Consider the following 12,905-nt stretch of genomic DNA (forward strand, 5'->3'; position numbering starts at 1 on the left):
CTGGTGAGAGCTGCTGTGAGTGGCTATTAACTGGCGACCTACTGTGGCAACCGATTGCTTCAGCTGGGGAGGGGAGCGCAAGGCTCATAATACCAGCATGGGCCAGCATGGAGCTGTGTCCTACACAACTAGACTGAGATACAATGGCTTGAACCGGAGTGTGTGTGGAAGGGGAGGAGGCAGAAAAAGGGGAAGGGGAAATAAAAGAATGATCATTCTTATGATGTGGCATGGAAAAATAAAGTACTTGAGACAGTTATTTGTAGTGATCCCTTAATGTATGAGCAAAATTACTTAACTAGTTAGCTACCGTAACAGGCAGCTCTAAGTATCTTTGTCCACAGCTTGTGATATATTTTAAATATGAACTAAATATTTGAAACTTCACTTGATATAGCTGTTTTGTAATATGTGCTGTGGTTAACTATTTTAATCTGTTGGACAGTAAAACGAAATGTAACAGTTCCAACATTTCTCAGGGGAGTGATTTAGGGCAGACATATGTTCTTCATCAGAATTTCCAGCAGAAATCTTAGAAATCTAGAGGAAAAATAGACCCTATTATACCAAACAGTATTGCAAACCATCATGGAAAAGTACAGTCTTTAAAGCTGTTATTTGTTTTGTCTTATTTGGTTTGTTTTGTTTTGGGTTCTGGCAGCCCTGAAACAAGAAATCTGAAATGCGAAATGAAGGTGTATTCCTTAATGAAAAGCCTACTACTGGAATGCCACAACAACTGAGAATCCATAAATTCGTACCAAGAGATGAGGCAGAATCCTTTATGAAATGAAGTTCCCCCTACATCGTGAAGTCCTCCTTCGGCCGAGTGGGCGGGTTTTGTACACCGTCACTTACCACAATGAGCTAAATTTTTCATTCAAGTGTGGGTAACATGAAGACTGCTGATGAACTTTTAGGCTCACTCTTCCAGTTACCACACCAACATCCTAGTCATGGCTAAGCCAATAGGAATGCTCAAGGTCTAAAGAACAACTTCTCAAGGGAAAGATTTCTGAAATCTTGAAAACTGTTTTTCAATCAGAATAGTGCCCTTAGGAGCAAAAATCTGCAAAGATGCATATTCTGAATTTGATGAATTATTGAGGGAAAACTGTGAGATGAGGAAAGAAAGCAGAGGTGAAGGAGTAAAGGAAGCATACAGGGAGAAATTCGTATTAGCTCCTCATCTGTTACAGTTCTCTGTTTGGAACTACTTCATATTTTACTAAGAAGACAATCTTTCTACAAGGCTAGGGAAAGTACTTGGCCAACTATGAAAAATGCTTTGTTTGAAAGACCCACCTCTACTAACATAATAAACAAAATGTCTATGCCTGTGCTAATGGAGATGAAAGTTTTTATAAATAAAGTGGCAGCCATGAATAGCAATAATAATTTTATATGGTCTATGTTTACCTGAACTTTTGAAAAGAGGAAAGCTGTCATAAACAAATCATTTCAATCAATTTTCACTCTTAGTTGTAGAATGTGGCTTTGTTTTACTATGCATAAGGGTATATTTGCTTTCCATTGTAAAGCAGACCGTAAAGTACCATGAGCTTCCTTCCACAACCTATTAAAAAACAAATTCTCAGCTCCTTCCTCATTTGAAGTTGATGAAGAGACTTTCCTCTGTTAGATTTCCATTAGAGAATGCAAGTAAACCCCAGCTGAAAGCTCACCAGACTATGCTTATCTTCCCAAAGTCCATAAGAAAAGACCTTTCCAAACTGGACCTGCCTTTCCTCCCTTGTTAACCATGGTTGATTTTACATAGGGCAATGGACAAGTGAGGAAGAATAGAGAAGGGAAAACTTAGGGAACAAAATCCCTTAAAATAAAAACTTTTGAAAAACTGAATATGATTAAAAATAGCACGGTCTATCATGAAGATAATTTATACATTTTATCCAAATCAGTGTGAAGTTAGAGTAACAGGAATCCTGCCATTATTTTAAGCCCAAGTTTTGGGACTAGTAAAGGAAGCACCGCTACAGATCTAGCTGAAAAAAATACCATCCACATATTCTGAGGAGAATTTATGCGTCATCCCTTCCCCAAAACTTCCTCTTCACATTCCAATATTATAAAGTCCTAAAATGCTTTAGAACTCAGTTGGTACCATTCTTACTGATACCTCAGTGCCAGTGTCTGTTCCCTGTGCTGGAAAGCTCTTTTCATGGGGGGAGTCAGACTTTTGGGCTGGCTTTATTTTCCTGAGATGGCTTCCTTTTATTAAAGTCAAACTGCCTTCTTTAATTTTCTGTCCAATAGATAGAGTTCTGTGAGAAAGTTACTTTCACTTAGATGGTATCTTTACAGAATCTATTTGGAAAGGAAACCTATGCTACCTCACTAGTCAACTTACGCCAGATTAAAATTTAAACAAATGTGATTTCTTTTTTCTTTTAGTTAAAAAGTGAAAAAGGAGGTCACTAGGTCCCTTCCTTTGCTTTCTGAGGAAGCTGTAGTGTATCTTTTCATCCATGTGAAGCTCTTTCAGATATCTAGTAAGTCCTAAAGTTAGATCGGAATGCTTTCCTCTGTAATCTATACCTGAGGCGGTATCTAGTACAAAGACTGTAATCTGGAAACCCACAGGCTGAATTCTGCTCTTCAGTAACATCTCTGACTCATACAGTGTTTTAGAAAATGAGCCAATTTCTTAAACTTGGTTAATTTTGAATTTAAAAATTTAAAAATTCAGATTCCTAATTTCTGGAGAGACTGGCAATATCAGAGTCATACTCTCCTGGCAAAAATTAGAGGATCCCCAGTTTGACACATTCCCCACCCTCCCTATTACCTGCTTCATTAGGACTGAATATCCTTTGCTAAATATCATTGTATTTTCACTGCTGTTTTTCTAAAATTTAACCTACTTTAATTATTTGTATTACTTGCTAGTCCCTGTAAGCATTTGAGTTTGAGACTCCTATGGTAATACATGGTTTCAAACGTTTTTAAAGTATGAGGATAGCATATAATTATAATTTTGGTATCTGTCAATTGAAAGATAAAAAGGAAATACATCATATAACTTCAGCAATATCTTTAAATGAATTTACATATCATAAATCATAAGTGTAATACTTAGTTTATAGATGATGAATAGAGAACACATGGAACAGTAAACCTTTTTGCTCTAAGTCCTATATTTTCCCAGGAATCTGGAGCCAAAGGATGAGAATCACTATTTAAGTACAAAGAATTCTGAATTAGGAACCAGGAGACACAGTCTCTAGTCTAGTCCTTGCACTGAACAGTTTATTGGTAGGTGATCTGAGGCAAGTAATTTGAGGAAGGGGATTTGGAGCCTTGATTTTCTCATGTGCAAAGTGATAGACTAGATAATTGTTGAGGATCTGTCCATCTAGAAAACGTAATAATATATGGTTATGAGTCCTGACACCTATCATACAAACCAAGGCAACTGCGGGACCTCCGAAGAGTGTACCTGGATTGTACCTAAAGACAAAACACTTCTTATGGAGGGAACTGCTATGGAGAAAATAAATGGAAAGACAGTGAAACCTGCAACTGTACTATTTCCAAATTTCGATACAATTTTAATTTTCTGTCCCAAATCACATTTGAAAACCTAGCAGTATATTTGTGAACTCAGCATTATGAATATCTCTCTTTTTCTTAAGATTTTTATTAAAATACAGCTAACATACAATATCAGTTTTAGGTATATACCATAGTGATTGAACATTTATATGCCTAAAGGAGTGATCACCATGATAAGTCCAGCAACCATCGGACGCCGTACAACGCTATCTCAGTATTACTGACTATACTCCCCACACTGAACATCACACCCCCATGACTTATTTATTTTATGCCTGGAAACTTGAACCTCTTATTCCCCTTCACTTTTTTTCCCTTAAATTTTTTTTCAATTACAGCTGACTCTCAATATTATTTTATATTAATTTCAGGTATACAGCATAATGGTTAGACATTTACATAATTTAAGAAGTGATCCCTGACTAGTCTAGTACCCACCTGGCACTGTACATAGTTGTTACCATGTTACTGACTATATTCCTTATGCTATACCTTAACTCTCCAGGACTACTGTGTAAAAACCCATTTGTACTTCTTAATCCCTTCCCATTTTTTATCCATCTCAAACTCTCCTCCCATCTGGCAACCATCAAAACGTTTCTGTATCTATGAATTTGTTTCTGTTTTGTTTGTTTGTTCATTTGGTTCTTTAGATTCCACATATAAGCAAAATCACATTGCATCTCTGTCTCTGTCTGACATACTCCACTCAGCAAAATACCCTCAAGGTCTATCCATAGCAAGAACCCATTCCCTTCCGTGGCCAAACAATATTCCACTATATATATGTACCACCTTCTCTTTATCCATTCTTCCATCAACAGAAACCCAGCTGCCTCCACATCTTAGTCATTGAAACAATGCTTCAACGAACATACGGATACACATGCCCCCTTGAAATAGCGTTTTGAGTTTCTTCAGATAAATACCCAGAAGTGGGATTACTGGGTCCTTCTTGGTCTTTTTTACAGCCTTTGTTTTAAACTCTATTTTGTTTGGTATAAGTATTGCTACCCTAGCTTTTTGTTTTGTTGTTTCCATTTTCGTGAAATATCTTTTTCCATCCCTTTACTTTCAGTCTATGTGTGACTTTCGATCTGAAGTGAGTCTCTTGTAGGCAGCATATGTAAGATCTTGTCTTCATATCCATTCAACCACCCTATCTTTTGACTGGAGCATTTAATCCATTTATATTTAAAGTAATTGTGGATAGATGTGTAGTTATTGCCATTTTATTATTCATATTTTGGATCTTTTTTTATTTTATTTTTTCGTCTTAAAGAAGTCCCTCCAACATTGCTTATAATACTGGTTTGGTGGTGATGAGCTTCTTTAGCTTTTTCTTGTCTGGCAAGCTCTTTATCTGTCCTTTGATTTTAAAAGATAGTTTTGCTGAGTAGCGTAATCTTGGTTGTGGGTCCTAACTTTTCATCACTTTGAATATTTCCAGCTAATTCCTTCCAGCCTGCAAAGTTTTTGTTGAGAAACCAGCTGACAGTCTTATGGGAACTCTCTTACAGGTAACTAACTCCTTTTCTCAAGCTGCTTGTAAGATTCTTTGTCTTTAAACTTTGGCATTTTAATTATGAGGTGTCTTGGTGTGGGCCTGTTTGGATTTATCTTGTTTGAGACTCTCTTCAATTCCTAGGCTGGTATGTTTATTTCCTTTACCAAGTTAGGAAAGTTCTCTGTCATTATTTCTTCAAAACACTTTTCAATTCCTTGCTCTCTCTCTTCTTCTGGTACCCCATGATGTGACTGTTGGTACACTTGATGTAGTCCCAGAGACTCCTTGATATCCTCATTTTTTTTGGATTCTTTTTTCCTTTTGCTGTTCTGATTGATGTTTTCTGCTACCTTATCTTCTACATCACTGATTGATCCTCTGCTTCATGCAATCTACTGTTGAGTCCCTTTAATATATTCTTTATTTCAGTTATTGTATTCTTTATTTCTGACTGGCTTTTTTTTTTTTTATGTTTTCTATTTCCATTTTTATGTTTCCTGTCTCTTTGTGGAAGTTCTCCCTGAGGTCACTGAGCATCCTTATAACCAGTGTTTTGAACTCTGCATCTGATAGATTGCTTATCTGCATTTTGCTTTCTTTTCTGAACCTTTGTTCTGTTCTTTCGTTTGGGACATGTTTCCTTGTCTCCCCATTTTGAATACCTCTTTGTGTTTGTTTCTATGTATTAGGTAGAACTGCTATGTCTCCCAGTCTTAGTAGAGTGGCCTTATGTAATAGGTGCCCTGTGAGGCCCAGTGGCACAGTCTCCTGGTCACCTGAGTTGGTTGCTCCAGTTGTCTCCCTTGTGTGGATTGTGTGTGCCCTCCTGTTGTAGCTAAGCCTTGGTTACTGTTTGTACATCAATGGAGAGACTGACCCTCAGGCTGACTGGTTATGAGGACTGGCCTTGACTACAGTGGAGGAGCTGTTGTACAGGTGCTGATGCTACAGAGCAGGATTCACTTTTTCAGGGCTCTGTTGCCTGCCCAGTCTGCTCTTTTGGTGTGTCATCCTTGGAGGCAATCCAGTGATGCTCTGTCTTGGTCTAAAGCTGGCCACTGGGCATGCTGGCCCCAGGGCCTCCTGGGAGAGGCCCCACCACAGGCCAAGTCAGCTGTAGCCTGTACCCTGCCCAAGGCCAGCTAGCATGAGCCACAAAGCAATCTTCAGATAGCCACCACTTATGCTGGGTTTGGAGGTGTCTCGAGAGGCCATGCTGCTTCTGCTGGTGCTGGGCTTGGGGCTGCTCAGCAGGAGGTACAGGACACACCAAAGCCAGATGCTGCTGTTTGGGTTTTGTGAACCTTTGAGAGATTTTAGGAAAGTCTGCAGCATGAGCCAAGACAGTTCATTTGTATGGAAAAGCCACTTGAAGCAGCTTGGGTAGGCATGAAAGTTGGGTGTGGCAGGGTCTCAGGGAATCATCAGGGCTGGGATAGCCGTTTTAGCCAGGTAGATGAAGACTTAGATATGGTGGCTGCCTGCATCAGCACACCAGGACATGGGAGGTCTCAACAAAGAAACAATGGCTTCTGCCAGCACTTCTGTCTAGGAGAAAACTGCCCCTCCAGCCCTCACTCTGAAGCCAGACAACTCAGTTCCTTCCCATTTGTCCCCGGTGTCTTTTGAACTTCTGTCCCAGTGCTGAAGCTCAGAGCAAGTGAGTCCATTACCAAGCAAGTCTGTGCCTGGTCCTTTTAACAAGAGCGCCTGGGACTACAGCTGACCTCATCTCACTCAGCTACAATCTCCACTGGTTTTCACAGCCAGAAGCTATGGTGACTTCTGTCCCTGGCACTGGAACCCTAGGCTGGGGAGACTGGTGTGAGGCTGGAGCCCCTGGCTTCTCTGGGGAGGACCTCTGCAGCCAAGATCCCTCCTGATTTTTAATGGTCACACGTGGGTATGGGAACAGTCCGTTCTGCATCTCTGATCGTTCTATCCATTTCGACATGGCTTCTTCTGTATGTCCTTAGTTGTAGGACTTTGGCTCAGCTAGACTTCAGGCAATTCTCAGTGATAGTTGTTCTGCAGTTTAGTTGTAATTTTGATATGGTCATTGAAGAAGGCAAGCACAGCATTTACATACTCTGTCATTTTGACCAGAAATCTGAATATAGCTCTGCGGAGCTCAGATTTGGGATATATTTTTTAGATATGTAAGTTTATAGGCTCAAACTTCTGTATTTTTTTCAGATCAAAAGAGATATTGTGTATGAAAGCACTTTAAACACTATAGTACTATCTAGAATTATCAGATATTATAATGCTGTTATTACCTGGTATTTCCCCAGTCCTTGTTTATATAGGATCCTATTTGGTCAGATCTAATTCATTAACTTGAAATTCTTTTTTCATAGATGTTATGTAATACCAAGTCATCATAGCATTCAAATTCACACATTTTGGATGTTTAATTATATTTGGTAAAACATTATGGGTTTTTTTTTTTTTTTTTTTTTTTTTAGTGTTTTCTGTGTTTGTCTTGTCTCTAAAATTACTGCAAGCTCTTTGAGGAGAGGCATTTCTGATGATAATAATGATGACAATAACAACATAACAATAATGATATAAATAATGGTGATGACATAGATAACATATGCTGATAAAACATTATGTACCAAGATCTGTACCAAGCACTACCACTATTTTATCTCATGAATTTGTTAATATTACCATCTCCTTTTTATTTATGAGGAAAATGAGAATCAGTAAAGTGAAATAACTTACTCAAGATCACACAACTACTGAGAGGTCCACCTAACTCCAAATCCTGTGCTCAGAGCATATACACTCTACTGCCACTGCCCCCATGGGTTCTATGCTTAGAATAATGCTAGATACACAGACATGTTAAATAAATATTGATAAGTTGAAACTATTCCTGATATAAGTCCAGTGATATTAGCACAAAATAGTGCATCATTTCAGTATATATTGTAAAAGAAATTTCAATATTATAACTGTAAAATTAAAGAACCCTAGGCATCAGTCCACTTCACAGTGTATTATCTTTGCCTTAGAATTTCCTCTGTAGGGGAAGCCTATAATGATAATTGCAGCAAATACAAGGTTGTTACCTAATGTCCATTCTCACCTTCTTTCTTCTAACAGAACCCTGCCTTTGTTCATGACAAATATATGTCCACTTAAAAATACCCATCAGATTCTCCTGTAGCCAGAAATGGTCATGAAACCCAGTTAGTCAATGATACACGTCTTTAGGGTAGGACTTACAGAAAGGCTATTGTTTTCCTTATAAAAAAGAACAGACTCTGCTACTATATGACTTTATTTTATCCTTCCTCACTTTTTGACTGAAGCATGGACATAATGTCAAGAAGGAGTGCCCACCTTAAGGCCATGATAACAAAACCACACCTTCAGGAAAAAAGGAAGAAAGGGAGGGGGGGAGGGCGGGGTGGGCAGAAAGAGCGAGAGTTCTGCTGCCTGTCTGTAAACTTCCTGAATGAGAAAAATAAATCCCTATTTGTTAAGCTAAGCCAGTAAATTTTCCATTACATATATCCAGGTGCAATCCTAAAGCAATGATACAGTTACTGATAATCCCAAATTATCAAGAGGAAGTAAAATAAAAATCTAACAAATGTAAATTATAGTTTCTATGGTATTTTCATGCCTCTATCTTGAACCTCAGAATTTTTAGATACTTTGACTCATTCATTCCCTAGCTTTACACTAAGCCTATTGACTAGATCTAGCCCCTATTGACCTTTACTTTAAAGATACTATAAAAATTCAGGGCAATAAATCAATGAGTATACAAAAATTTTTTACCAAAAAAATTTTTTCCAAAATAGTTTTGGGAGTCAAAACCATATGCAAGTTTTGCTTTTCTTTTGTTTACTGATTCCAGAGCCTTCTGACCAAGAAACCTTAGCACACGGATTTGCCCCTAATAGGTTCCAGGTGTATCAGACTGCTGCTTCACTTCAGTTCACAGGTCACCTGGGTGAGGCCTTAGAGTGACGGGAGCCCCGGAGGCTGGTTGACTCTGAACACAACAGTCCTGTCCACTTACCTCAGTATATTATGCAAACATTCTCATTGTCTATGTGCCTCACAGTGTGGAAAAGGTTGGGAAGCACTACCCTATATGACAGCTAGATGCTCTCAAAATAATAACAGCAATGGGAAAAAAATGACCTATTTACAATACTGTATAGACCCAAAATTAGCTCCTACACATAACATCATTTTATTCTCGGCAAAATCATGAGTGGTCAATACAGCACTTACGTGTATTATCAAGGTTCAAAGATGCATGACGTGCCCACGTGCATACTACTAGGAAATGGCAGAGCCAGGACTTTCGCATCAAGGATTTCCGCATCTGAGCCCTGTGCTTTTTCTGATACAGCTCCCTGTATGATGACATTCCAAGTCGGCACAGATCTTTAAAATTAGGGTTTTGATTTCATTCTCTGAAAAAAGTTCAAATGGTTTTCCTTTGTTTTGTCTTGTGACTGCCATGCAAATACTAACGCATATGGAAACTGATACTCTCTTTGAACTTAGCAAGACTGAGAAAGGACAACATTAAATGACATATTTAGGCCATACCAATTTTCTTTTTACAGCTCCCATCATTGACACCCAGAGACCCAACCTTTGTTATTTTATGTGAGTAGAAAAGAGAGTTTTTGCCTACCACTCTCCCCACAACTATCTATTAAAAAGAAAATAGTATGCTGCCATTGACCACGCTGAAGTTTTGTTTTGTCTTGCCAATTACAATTTCTCATCGTCCTTTCCATAAAAGGGAAAAATAGGGGAAAATGAAAGAAATTGCCAAAAGTAAATTACATATTTAACATGTAAAGGGAAATATAAATGCTAAACATTGGGCAATTATTGTCAAAAGATATTATTGAAATAAAAAGAATTTAAATTTGCTACTCCTGTTTTAGAAAAGCTAGACAACTAATAGATTTCAATGACTAAAAATGATATTTAATTCCTTTATAGCAATGCAGAAACAAAGAGGATACATGCACAAAAATAAGAAGGTATGAGGAAACATCTACAAGTAGCTATTATAGACATATTAAAAAGCACAGGCAGTATCTAAAATATCAACCAAATATAAATTTACTGTTCAGAAAATAAGAACATGATGAAATGATAGAGCATGTATGGCATGAAACAATAAGTATAACCAAGCATAAGTTGGCGAATATAACAAATACAGTGGTTATGGAAGTGAGCTCATAGCAGGTTTAGAATCTTGTGTTTAAAGACATGGCTCTGGATCCGGAAACCAGGGTTCAAGTTCTGGTTCTATCACTTAGAAGTTGGGCAATGATAACATGCTTAAGTTTTTAGTACAGAAAAAGTGTTGCTTTCCTGATCCCACTGACAGTTAAGATGTATAAAATTACAGCATTATATAAAAAGTAGAATTCTTATATTGATTGCTTCTTTTCAACAATACTTGTTAACCACAAAATGTGCACAAGGCATAAAATAAAGTCTGCCACCCAGTAACAAGGAAGCCAAGACTGTAAACTGGAATAACATAAGCATAACACTGTGGGCAAGTTCATGGCAAAAAGCCAGACTAACCTAGGTCAACGATAGGCTAAGTGCATTTGAAGGCAATTCGATTCTTCTGGTCCATAGTGGCGTACCCCATCCTATTCTATAAGATTCAGTGACCACAGCCCCAACACTACCTTATTACTTTTTATCCTGGGATGTAGATTAAATATTCTCTTCAGCAGCTAACTGTAAATATAAGCCCTACTTCTCAGGACTTTACAACATACTTAATAAAGGGTCTGTCTACACCAGCCAAGTAAAAGTCTGTCTTCAGAAATGAAGTCCTTTTGGTGTGCACAGCGGTTGATCAATGCATGTGTGTTTCAATGGTAAATTCACTTAAGTCAAATTTAAGTAGCACATCTTATCCATCCTGTTTAAACTGTGCGTGCAAAGTTATTCTAAGTAGGAATGCATACTCAGCATTACAAAATAAGATCTCTCCAAACTTTTAAAATATGTTAAAATTTCCACAAATTCTTATTTTTTAACCTTCAACTGCTAAACTTACAAATTTTCCTAATATAAACATGAATGTACAGCAGTGTTTTAAAATGTGAAATCAGAGTTAAAAACAAGAAAATGCAATATCCTGAGCAATCATAAATAGAGAAACTAATAAAGAATGAAATGCTGGGTCAATAAACACCTTGAGCAAACAGCAAATGAATTCTCTTACAGCGTGACTTCAATTCCCAAAATAATAGAGTAACATACCAATGTTACAGAAAAGCTATCCAAATAACTTTAGCTAAAACACACAATCTTTGTTGTCTATTTCTGAAATTATGCATTTTAAGAATAATTTCCAATTAAACTCTCCTAAGCATTCAATTTTACTTTGAATCAAATCACTGTTCTAAGTACTGTGTGAACCATATTAAAACTTTCAAAGTCAATATTCATTTATAGCCAAACACATGTAATCACATATATAGTACTATACCTAAGTGAAATGGGAACAAATTCCACAAGTTTCCCTTAAGATTTTAAGTTGGCAAACAGGGGCCGGCCCAGTGGCTCAGGTGGTTGGAGCACCGTGCTCCTAATGTCGAGGTCGCCGGGGGAGCACAAGGCTCATAATACCAGCGTGGGGCAGGGAGCAGTGTCCTACACAACTAGACGGAGAAACAACTGCTTGAACCGCAGTTGGGTGGGGGGGACAGAAGAAGGGGGGAAAAAAAGTTGGCAACCAGGTTCTATACTAAGCAAGAAAATGTCTCATTTCTGTGGAAACTTCATTCAGTTTCCATCTCATCAGGGTTTCATTTTCCATAACAAACATAGGAAAGGTCAGCAGTGGGCACAAAGGAAAACACACATGCATGGGACGCTCAGGTTGACAGCTACACAGCCTGCTTCTGAGCAATCTGGATAGTTCCCTCAGGGAGGCACAACAGGGGACAGGAGGAAAAGTGGGAAGATATACGATCTGCCTCAATTGAGCCTTCCTGAATGGAAAAGTCTACACACACCTACATACACACAGTCATTAATGAATGGAAATCTGGTATGTTTTTAAGTTGTTTAAGTTTTATGTGTAAATTTTAATAACGCCTCAGTCTCAAAACAGACCCAGGCTTAATCCATACTAATGGCAATCAGCTTTACACAAAATATAAATAAAAATATTAAATTTGATGCAGAATAACACAAATGAATGTCTCTATGACAGTTCTTACTAGAGGCGAAATAGAGTTTATAATATTTAATTATTTAGTTCCCCCAAATTAACATAGCCTACTTTACGGGGATGTTCGGGTATTATTTTAGATACTACCAAATAATTCAGATTCAAAATGAAATATGAGGAATCAAAATAAGAAACTATTCTAGAAAATGGAAACTTTTAATCCTATAACATTATGTAATACATTAGAGAACTTTTCTTTAAAGTTTGAAATGACAATCTCAAAGAGAATATGTCAACACAAACCCTTTGAATAGAATGCAATACATTTTATTTTTCCTTCAATACATTATGCCCTATGAGTATTTTGCTATTTTAACAAGGCTTTGGCTCCAAGGAACATAAATTCTGACAAGCAAGTAGAAGGCCATTTCACTCCCACGACTGGAAAAAAAATACTGCAATGAAAACCTCTGATCTTAAAGACTAGCTAGCATTCAGCAGGCCTCATGAAATTCCAAACAGTTTCAGCGAAGATGGTTATATCCTCTTCCTGCAATAGCCTTTATTTTTAAACTTATTTTCTGTATCAATGATTTTTATGACCTACTCGTATATCTTTGTTAAACA

General features: G+C 37.6%; 1 protein-coding gene across 2 annotated transcripts in view; it reads right to left on the reverse strand.

Moving 5' to 3' along the window:
* SCFD2 (sec1 family domain containing 2) overlaps positions 1-12,905 on the reverse strand; it is a 455,173-nt gene that overhangs the window by 309,934 nt on the left and 132,334 nt on the right. The gene's annotated exons all lie outside the window — the stretch shown is intronic.

This window comes from Rhinolophus sinicus, chromosome 1 (assembly GCF_057876585.1).
Source record: "Rhinolophus sinicus isolate RSI-liver-muscle chromosome 1, RSI-T2T, whole genome shotgun sequence".
In the NCBI taxonomy this organism is placed as follows: Eukaryota; Metazoa; Chordata; class Mammalia; order Chiroptera; family Rhinolophidae; genus Rhinolophus; species Rhinolophus sinicus.